Raw genomic sequence first — 11613 nt, forward strand, 5'->3', positions numbered from 1 at the left:
ACTAGAGATTATCCAAGTTAATTATCGTTACAACCCATAGGCAACCTAGTGTTGGAAACCTTGGACCATAATTAAGAATTAATCATGTAACCTCTAAGTCCCCAGTTTAGTCGCCACTGTAAGGTGGGTGATCCCATTGTAAAGGGGTCCTTCCTTAGATTCCCATGGCCATTTAAATGCCTAGGACTTTACACTTGTTAAGGTGTAGTAGGATTTGAATTCTTGACTATTAGGGGGACCTTGAATTAGAATTGATCTTGTCATCACGATTTTTTATAAGAAACAAGTAGGAGTCGCCAATGAGTTTTGCGAAAACTCATAAACCTCGTTCATGCCTTTCTTCCATGTGGAGTTCATGGAATAATTAGCACCAATCGTAAGTTTACCCATGTCCAAATTGGTCTACATAAACCAGAAATGAGCTCGGTAGCGAGGGTACTAAAATAACGTTCCCTTTAGGGGGGAATTCTATCCTAGCCTGTAACGCCCCGACCTCTAACTAAGGTATTCAGGAGATCTAAGCAGCGGAATTAACCTAATTTGGTCGAGACATCACTGCCGTAACTCCCTAATGAGAGTTACAAGGCAACATTCATACCTAACAACCTTATAATTCATAAAGTATAGATATCTATTCAGTACAGACATTAATCCTACTTCAATAATAGAATTTCTTATTTAATTATAAATTTACTTCAGTCTCATGCTAATTAAATTAATAAATCATCCTCTTAAAACCATAAATGTCTAATGAGCTTCTTAAGGTAATTAAAATCCTCGCCACTACGTGATCGCATTGTTCCAGTTGTACCTAAAACAGAAAAACATAAAACGGTGAGCCGAAAACTCAGTAACGTACTACTCTAGCAGCGTAACTTCATTTCAATTCATTTTAGTTAATAAAACTGGGAGAGTAGAATATATAAAAATAGGTAATAAAACATCATTTCAATAAGCCTTCATTCGTAACCTTTTTTAATAAAATCATTATAATCATTATACTTTTAACAAGGTTACGAATGAAGGCTTATTGAATAAGTATAATGATTATAATGTCATAAGACCAATCTTTATCTTTACAAGAACAAAGCACGCATCACCCAAAATGAAAGAAATAGATGGGTGGTTTTGAGCAGTACAGGGGAGGCAGCGCACACCGGCAGGGCGGCGGCGGTTGAATGATGATGATAGAGGTCAGGCGGTAGTAGGAGAAGAGGGATGGCAGTGATTGCAGTATTTCTTTAATGGTTGGAAAGTAGTAAGTTTATTGCTAAGACTTGCAAGAGGAGGAAGAAAATAGGAGTAACTAAGTCACTTGATAACTATAATTTGATTCTTATAGGAATATGATGAAACAAAACTTGGTCTTATCCCAAGTCATTTCTTAACCGTGAAGGTGGTAATTGAAGAGGTGGAATTTGTCTTCTTATTGCTAGAACATTAAAGAAAGGATGATAAGATCAAATTGCTATTGTGATAATTATGGGGTTATGATCAATCAATTATATAAAGAAGCAAAATTAGACTTTGTACCATCTATTTCTAAACCGTGAAAAGGAGTTTTTGTTTTGTTTCTTCCATCCCTTAGTCACGAAGGAGGGGATAAGCACAAGAAAGCTAACTCTAATCTTAATTATCCTTGATTAGTTTGGCAAGACACTAAGCTACAAGTAATAGGAGATGTAAAATAATTTTGATCCTCATAACTTAATCGTGAAGGAAAGAAGATTGAAGAGGTGGGTTTGATCCTTTTGTATGAAAATGGGTATTTTTGGTCATTTTAGTCTCTCGGGTAAAAATACAAAATTTCATGCAAATCTTTAAATATTTTACATATCTAAACAAACTTTAAAATAATAAATTGCTAACCTTCGTAAAATTAGCTTCCGAAATAATATAATATAAATAAATAAAAATTTAAGAATAAAACATTCGTTCTTATTAAAATAGACACAAAACCTTAATTAAGCTAATAAAATAAATATTACAGTATAATAAATCGAGTTTTAAAAATCTCAGGTGTTACATAGCGCTAGTACGACCTCTACTAGCTCTTCCTTTTTTACAATTTCATCACCAAACAATATATGCAACGCGATACCTAAAACTAAGTTAGTCGATTTTATTTACACACATTAATTCACGTAGGAATTACAGTGCAACTTCGTTATTCTTTATTAAGTCAAATTCGTGAATATGACAAGAAATAAACAATATTCGCCTCGGCTTAAGTGATCAACCAACAATTAATTATTCAATTCTAATCTTATTTAACGCAAGATGCTGTGTGGAATTGATTAATTAAACCTTGTAAAGTGATCAAGCAACACTAATAAATTAATTAAAGTTCTTTTAAACAAGAAAATAAGAGTGATCGAGAATTTACCACTTCTCTTTGCTAGATCTCCGTTTAGAACACTTATGGACTCCTTCTTGTTCGGGAACGTCCACCGTAGTAACAAAATATCAAAAGGGTGAGTGTTTAGGACAAGAGGGGTTAGGTAGCACAAGTTCATAAGTTTTTTGCCAGAGTTTAGGGTTAATTTCTGTCTGTTTAAGCCTCAGATTAAGCATGTATTTATAGGGAATGAGTAGGTTTAGGGTTTTGAACATTCTACCGCAGCAGGTGTCGCACACAATTGGAAATGCTGGGCGCGACCACCCAGCGAAAGTGATTGAGCTGCGCTACTATAGGCTGTGCAACTAATTAACTTGCTCGCGGCTTTAAGACAAGATTCGATTTTCCAATTTTTTGAAATTTTAAATCTTTCACGAGATCAACTCTAGTAGTTGCGCTGAGTGTCACGTGTAACTGAATTAGTTGTACGCGCGAGCCCAGCGCGAGTCCTTGAGATGCGCGTGTTATATTCTGCGGTAGCGCTTATTTTGACCTAAGCGCTTCTAAATCCGTCATTATTGGGTTTTAAGTACGAGCTTAAGCCTAATTATGATCGGATAAAATTATATGCACTCTATTTGTCTTTGTTTCTTGGTTTGGGCTAGTCTTTTATGTTTTGTGGTTTAACCAATTATCCATAAGCATTCTTCACTTCGATCCAACATGAAGATGATTTTATTTATCGTCATTTCATTGCCTGTCGGGACAGGAGACCAAAAGTAGGTGTTTACACATTGACATGTTATGAGAAAGTAATAGATCATTTGATAAGAAAGGTAGAAATTTGGCTAAATAGAAGTCATATTGGCCATATTTTGGCCATTTTTTGTTAATATGCTCTTTTGATGTGATTTCTAACCTTATACACCTAAAACTAGATAATATTGACATGTTATGAGAAAGAAATAGTTCATTTGATAAGAAATGTAGGAAATGGGCAAAGTAGAAGTCATATAGGCCATATTTGGGCCATTTTAGTAAAATGCGTCTTAAACCATAATAAAAGTTCTTTTGATTCAATTTTAAGCCTTAGAAACCTAATATTAGGTAATACTGACATGTTATGAGAATGAAATAGTTAATTTGATAATAAATGTAGGAAGTGGGCAACGTAGAAGTTATATAGGCCATATTTGGGCCATTTTGAGTAAAATGCGTCTTAAAACTTAATAAAATATTCTATTGATGTTATTTCAAGTCTTAGACACCTAATAATAGCCAACATTGACAAGTTATACTAAATAAATAGTTCATTTGATAAGAAATGTAGAAAATGGGAAAATAGATGTCATATAGGCCGTTTCTAATAAAAATACATATTGTTTAGCCTATTTAATTGATTCTAATATAATTTTTCTGTATTTCAAGTTTTGCAAGGTACAAAAGGATGACCAGTTAACAATCAAGGAACTTAATGATGTTCGTGACATGTTGGCTTCTTTTTATCACCTTTAACATGTAAATGTCACTTTTATTGTGAATTTATGTTATGTTTACTTCTTTTTAACTATATTATTATTCATTAATTACTTACTATCCTCTGTGTGTGTGTGTGTGTGTGTGTGTGTGTGTGTGTGTGTGTGTGTGTGTGTGTGTGTGTGTGTGTGTGTGTGTGTGTGTGTGTGTGTGTGTGTGTGTGTGTGTGTATATATATATATATATATATATATATGTATATGTATATATACACTTTGTTTTTTTATTGTATTGCATTTGGGAATATTTATATCTATATATGAATTATTCTTTTTAATATTATTTGTATCTTATTATAATATTTGATAATATTATTATTATTATTAGTAACTTTAATAATAATATTATTAATTATTTTTGTTAATATTATTACATGAATTACAAGCTTGAAAACAGGTTATTATTGCTGGAATTATAGGGTTTTTTTTTTAAAATATGGCATCGGTTAACCAGTGCAAAAGAGGCTGCCACCAAAAAAAAAATGTGCAGGCTTTATTATTGGCACCGGTTAATCGGTGGGCAAAATTATTAAAGGCACCGGTTAACCGGTGCCAAATCCGGTTTATACCACTGTTTTGAATCGGTGGCAAATTTGGGAGGTATTGCACCCCACATTGTCACTTGTTCAAACCGGTGGCATGCATGGGGGGCTTTTGTATATTTTTCTACTAGTGTTAGCGGGAACTAATCTCTTGATTAGTACCTCTAGTCACCCTCAAACCGACGACAAAACCGAGGTACCTAATCGTACCATGTCCACCGTTCTCCGAGCTATCATTAGCAAACACATGAAATATTGGGATCTTAAACTTCCTCAAGTTGAATACGCTTACAACTGCTCTAATTGCATAGCTACCGGGAAAACACCATTTGAAGTAGTGTATGGTTTTAATCCCCTTATACCACTTAACTTGTTGCCTAGTATTCCTCAAGATGAATTGAGCTTTGAGGCAAAAGATAGAGTTGAAACGATGTAAAAGTTTCATGAAGATGTCAAAAAGAGAATTGAGAAAGCAAATGAGAATTATAAGGCAAGGGCAAAAAAATTAAAGAAGCCAAGGGAATTCAATGGAAGGAGAGATTTCTGGCTAAGAGAATTCAATGAAGTTGTGGAAAGGGTGGGACCTAATGCTTAAAAGCTCAAACTACCGGGAGACTTTGGAGTTCATGCTAGCTTTAAATATTTGTGATCTTTCTCGCTTTCTCTTTGAAGATGATATTGGTGATGATGATCCGAAACTGAGGGCAATTCCATTTGAAGAGGAGGGGTTTGACGCGGGTGCATGGAACTTGGTGGAAGAAGTGGAAGATGTGCCACGTGTTCTGACACGTAGTCGGGCCAAGCTCTTTTGTGGTCACCTCTTGGGGTTGACTATCATTACAGTTGAAGACCGGAAGAATTGAAGTGGTGTGGCCAAACTAAGGAAGTCCGACTGAATCTCAGCTCCCAGGCAGTAGCAAACAAAATTTCAACATTTTTAAAACAGAGGTCGAACTCCAAAAGTTCGACCAAACCAGGAGCAGGGAAGTTTGACCGAACCTACCCCTTGGTTTGACCGAACCTACCCAGTAGTCCGACCGAATCTACCATGTGTTCGGCCAGACCATTTCCCGTTTTAAGTCAGTTTTGTACGGACTATTTAAGTTCCTTTTGAGAACGTTTTGCATTTAATTTTTGATAAAATTTTTATTTGATTTTGTAATTAAAGAGACTTTCTCTCTCTACCATAATCTTTGTGATTATTTCGCTTTTTTTTGTGATTGCTACTTTGTAATATTTGTGGTTACACCTTAATCCTAGCTTTACTTTGTATTAGCTTGATTACGAATCCCCTATTTCATTTATCTTGGTGATTGTTTTGATAGGTTTATCTTGTTTTTTTTGATTTTAAAGTTGTTGTTACTTGAATATTCCCCTTTTTCTAGTTTTCCTTGGTTATTTCATATAAAATGTAAAAGGAGAAAACTTAAAAAAAAAATAACAATAAATAAACAAACTAGGGAGAATGGATCAAATTAACCATGTAAATCAAACATAATAAAGAATTAGGAATATGGAAGACATAGTGAACTAAGCTAACGTGCTCATCGATTCAAAATTACAACCCCCTAGCCTATCATTACAAACTCATATACAAAGAGGCACAATCAAGCACAAATCGATTAATGAGATCCCCTTTGGTGATAACTTTATTATAGTGTTGAGGATTGATCACCCTTTGCTTCAAAAATTAGGTATACCACAAAATATCAAATTTTAGGCTACCTTTACCCTCTTTGCCCATATGTTACAACCCTTCAAAAGACCTTTTGACCTTTGTGGTCGAATCACAAGTTGATGGAGGGAGATGGGAGTCAAGCTTATGGATCGGTTTACATAGTCAAGATGTCGAGTAGCCCTAAAATCTCTTCTTTTTTGGTTCCTTATAGGAATCATTGAGATGGTCACTACAGATGCATTTGAAACTAGTAGGGAGAACGCGGTAAGATTATTTAGAATGAAGGTGATGAATTGTATTCTATAGTTCTCTACGCTTAGCATATTTTATGTTTTAATCAACCTTGGATATCTTGAAACGTCCATCCCTTTACTTATTTAGAAAGTTTGCAATTCATTTATGCTTGTTAATTTGCGAAATTCCATTTATGAACTTTTGTTTAATTTTTTTATTTTTTATTTCCTTGCTTTTCCTTGTTTGTTTGGTTTGTGAGAGTTATGCGTTAAGTTCTTAAGAAACCATTACGAGAGCATCACTCGTCCTCTAAGCAATCTAGGGATTTAAACGGCTTGTCTTTAGTTACTAAAATTGATCCTACAAAAATTAAGGTAGCGTATGTTCCCAAGCCAACCTAGCTTGAATAATGTCATCATTTTCCCTTGGGTTTGACTTTTTTTTGCTCGAGGACGAGCAAAAGATTAGCTTTGCGGAATTGATGAGTGCCATTTATGGCACTCATAGGGTAGATTTCTTCATAGTTTTATGCATGTTTTTAGCCTTTTATACTGTGGTTTTAGGTAATAATGCTTGCTTTGCGTGCTTGAGTGTGAGTTTAGAAGATTGCATGTGTTCCAGGTGTGAATCCAAGGGTTCTGCTGTTGTGGACTAGGTCTTGTCGACAACCTGCGCAAGGAATCAACACGTAAACTGCCCTCGGGGGTGGCTCGAGGAACCCCCCTCCGAAGCTTAAGTTAGGATTTGTTTATAGAAAGAGAAAGTGTCCTTAGAGAGATAGAGAGAGTATTATAATTTGTGTGTCTAACCTCTTTTCCGTTGTACTTTATCTTCTATTTATAGGTGTACGATCTCCTTTGTGCAGTGTCTCACTTGGTCAGTCCTGCGGGCTGACTCTATCGGGCTGGTGAGCCCCTCTAGTTGTTCTTCCAGCGATGAGTGCGGACCCTAGGAGCCGGATGATAGTTCAGCGAGAGCTACCTTATACAACTAGCCCCTCAAGAGGTGGTATGAGTTTACTAATGCCGGCTCTTGCCTACACAGCGAAGCCTTTCTAACTAAGCCCAGCAGGAGCTATCCCCTATAACTAGCCCCTCAAGAGATGGCATGAGGTCGTTCATGCCAGCTATTCTAAGCATGTGGCCTTACCGGCCGTTGCTCAACGAGTCGTCTTGCTAAATTACCCTATACACTCCTAGCCCCTCAAGTCTTTGGATTGTCGATGTGCTCCAGAGGCTTGGGAGGTCATGCTATAATTTGGTGATGACGCGATTGTGCTGCTGCTCGTCGATGTTAGTTCTTTTCTACCTGGAATTTGTATGCCTTTTTGTGAAATGAAAGGATTGCAAAGAAGAATTTCAATCACTCCTGCTGAAATCTTAGAAATGACGATCTTGCAGGGAGGAATTTTGATCACTCCCGCCGAAGTATGAGAAATAACGACTTTGCAAGGAGGAATTTCGATCACTCCCGCAGATGTCAGAGAAATGACGAACTTGTAGGGAGGAATTTTGATCACTCCCGCTGAAGTCTTAAAAATGACAAGCTTGCAGGGAGGAATTTTGATCACTACTGCAGAAGTCTAAGAAATGAAGAGTTTGCAGGGAGGAATTTTGATCGCTGCTGCAGAAGTCTGAGAAATGACGAGCTTGCAGGGAGGAATTTTGATCGCTCCCGCTGAAGAGTGAGAAATGACGAGCTTGTAGGGAGGAATTTCGGTTTTTTTTTTGCGAGAACGATGTCTTGCATGAGTTGGACATGTGCCAACAATCCGAGTCGTTAGTTTATTTTTACTAAAGTGACATGAGATTTGGTTTCATTTTTACTCAACCACCTATTTACTCCGTATTTGATTCATTGTCCTCCCTTTCTTTTCCTTTTTACCTTCTTCATTTTTTCATCCTCCCTTTATTATTTTCAAATTTTCTTGCCCTTCGTCTTCTCCCAGACATGCGTCGTTCCTCCATTACCATTGTAAGTTTTCGTCTTCCTCGTCCAAAAACTTGCTTTGTTATCGTTTCCTTGATCGTTTGTTTGCTCGTTTTCTTTTATTCTTCAGTTTTACTGAATTATCCTGCTTTTTGGTTGCAGGTTTAAACCTCGTTTTTCGTTTGATATCTTGGGTCGCCATTGTTGTTATACTTTATTTCTTCTGCAACTTCTCGTCAGAAAGGTATTAACTTTGTACCTTCTCCTATATGTTTATGTTAAATTTTGTTTCTTTTTGTGTTTTCCTTCGCAAAATTGCGTCTTTTGACCAATTCTGATTGTCCACATCCAATTCTCTGTCTTCTTTTTTTTATTTGTATTCTCAATTTTTCTTCCCATTCTTGTGTTGCTTTTCTGCACATGCTCCTTTGAGAATAAACTAATTTTTGACTCTTGGCACCCCATTTTCTTTCTCTTCTTTTGGGGTCTTCTTTTTCTTTATAGATCTTTAGAATGTCTAACGCTTCTGACAAACAGAATATAATTGAGCCTCACGTGGCCACTAAGTCAGCCTCTTCTTCTTCTGAGTCTCCCCATTAAGATGAGCGCTCTACTTACACTCCTTTTATTTCTCCTGCTTCTTCCCCCTTTCCTATTCGAATATTTATGCCTTTTGACCGTCCCCTTTCTACGAGTAGAGCGGGTACTTCCATGGTCTTTTCTTCCTTGCTTGAGCTGAGTAGTAGTTGCCTTGCTGAAAGCAATGCATTCCGACCTTTCTAGCCCGAACCTCATCCTGACTTCTTTTTCCCTTATTGGGATTGGGAATTGATTCAGGACGGGGTGCTTGTGCCCTATTTTGCTCATTTGAAGTGGCGCGCGATGCGCCATGAGATTTTAGCCAACACAGTCAAGGCTAATCCCCCTGACGTTGCCCTTATTAACCTCATTCCCCATGTTCAACCTTTAAACAGTTTTGCTTTGCTTGATGACATGGCTGATGTGATTTGGTTTGACTATTATGTATTGCGTGGTTGAAACGCTGCAACTTCTTCGCCGTCTCCTTCTCCGGTTACTACTTCGGGCAGGATGGCTGAGTCTCCTAGCGAGAGCACCTTCTACGATTGTCAACAGAGGGTGGATTCTAGGTCGTTGAAACTAAAGTTCATCCGATCAAACTAAATTTATAACCAAACATTCACCTAGTAATAAGGTAAGTTCGGGTCGAACAACTAGGAATGGGGGGAAGCTTGCTACGGTCAATGTCAAGCTACATCAAAAGTTAAGAAGGTAGTGTAGGTGATCTAAATTCAACTAATCAACAAAGTTAATTAATATATCAAGACACTAAGCATTTAGAATCCACATAATCTTGCAATGGACATACACTAATCGGGTTGGAGATTGATTAATTCAAGTATTGCGAGGGAAGATGTTCAATGCAATAAAAATAGCTCAACAAGCTACCTCCTTGAAGTCTAACTAGCGCAAACTACAAAAGACTTTAACTAGGAACATCACAAACCAAGCTCAATCGACAAATGCGAGCTACAAATCAATTGTCCATGTCAATGTAGGCACACAATGCAATCTAGTTTGACAATTAAAGTTATCTACTCTTTAACTCATCACGCACATGCAAAAAATCAATCAATTAATTTAATCACAATGCTAAACCAATAAAAAAAAACCCCAATTAGCTATAATCCATCACTCAATCATGCTTCACCACATCCCGAGCAAGCAAACTACTCAAAATCCATGGAAGAAAACAAGATAAAAACTAAGCAATACAACAAATTAATCATCATCATTTCAATCAAACAAATGCAATCAACTTATCAATAAACTTGAACCATCAACAAAAAATTGAAATCAAAAGCTCAAGATTGCATTAAAGTAAAAGAAATCCTTACAAACTTTGTTCAAATCAAAAGAAATGTGCTTAGAATAATAAATCATTAATCATAAACCATGAGTTTCTCTCTCTAAAAATCTCTACTATAAACTTCTCTAATAATCCTCTAAAAATCTCCTCCTAAATTCTCTCCCGAAAAATAGAAGAAAAATCTATATATAGTAAAACTAACAGAGATAAGTTAGTTAGATCGTCCAAAATAGACCCGTACAGGTGCGGCCTTCTTCAAGAAGATGTGTGGCCACAAAAAAGAGGGTACGGAACAGGGGGAGCAACAAGGATGGCCGCGCTAGGGAGCAGGACAACTCTCTTCCCCTTCAATCTTGACGCTCCTCGTGCGTTCCACTTAGTGTGCCTGAAGGGAAAAAAACATGGAAGATTCTAAACACCTTGACGGTGGGTTCAACACCAAAATTGGTGCCCCCACGACTTGAATGCATGGCCTAAGGAAACTTGGATCTTGCACAACTCCATACTTGGGCTTCAAATGGAAAACACTAAGCATCCCAATCAATGCAAAACCCGGGAAGAAACCTTGGGAATCCTTGGACAATGATCTTATTTTGAAAATGAAAGAAAACAAACAAATGAAAGGGAAAAAGACAAAATAAACCAAGAAATACACGGAACTGGAAAATCAACTAAGGAAAGTGCAAACTAAAGAAATAAAGAGAAAAACTATGGAAAATGAAAGTAAAAGAGCTAAAAAAGTAATCTAAAATCACCCCAAAAGAGAACAAATGAGTGCCATAAATGACACTCATCAATTGCCAGCCTACTTATGTTGTTAAACCCGTAGAGGAAGGCAAATTTGACTTTTTTCTAGATGATACGTGTCATGGTCCAAGAACTGCGTACTGGATTCCAGTTGGTGTAAGGATGCCAGGAAGTTGGATCTTGCCGTTGTGGGACAAAAGTTTTACGAGTTTGGCCGGGATTACGAGTTAGTCTTGTCCGCTTAGAGTGCCAAGTTATCTTCTTCTACTGCTGGTCATATTGCAGTTTTTGCTTCCCAGCTGGACTTAGGTTTAAGGTTTCCTCTTGACCCCACCCTAGAGAAGGTATTTTGCGCTTTTAACCTCTGCATTGCGTTACTACAACCTGCTTCTTTCACACCTTGATATGTCTGTTATGGTTTCTATGGTTTCGGAGATATCCCGAGTGTCTTCACCTTTTTAAGTCTTTGATGAGCCTGAAAAGGTCTGCCTCTGGTTTTGAGTTAGGGTGGTATTATCTTGCTCCCAAGGAGGGCAGAGTTTTGTCGTACCCAAAGCTTAGTCGCTTTAGGGACTGGACCGACAAGTTCTTTTGGGTTAGAGTACCTTCATCTTTTGCTTTTCCACGCAATATTCGAGAGGTTTGCCTTAATATGGCGAGGGTTATTGTTTCTCCTTCTGATCCTGCTCGCGAGACACAGGCTTTTGATGCCTTGCTGAGAG

General features: G+C 37.1%; 1 long non-coding RNA gene across 1 annotated transcript; it reads right to left on the reverse strand.

The window, feature by feature from the left end:
• Positions 1-539: 539 nt before the first annotated feature.
• Positions 540-1472, reverse strand: LOC110711241. Its single transcript, XR_002509310.1, has 2 exons — positions 1140-1472; positions 540-811 (listed from the first exon to the last, which is right to left on the reverse strand). It is a non-coding gene; the product is annotated as an uncharacterized LOC110711241 (long non-coding RNA).
• Positions 1473-11613: the final 10141 nt, after the last annotated feature.

Source organism: Chenopodium quinoa, unplaced genomic scaffold (assembly GCF_001683475.1).
Source record: "Chenopodium quinoa cultivar QQ74 unplaced genomic scaffold, ASM168347v1, whole genome shotgun sequence".
NCBI lineage: Eukaryota > Viridiplantae > Streptophyta > Magnoliopsida > Caryophyllales > Amaranthaceae > Chenopodium > Chenopodium quinoa.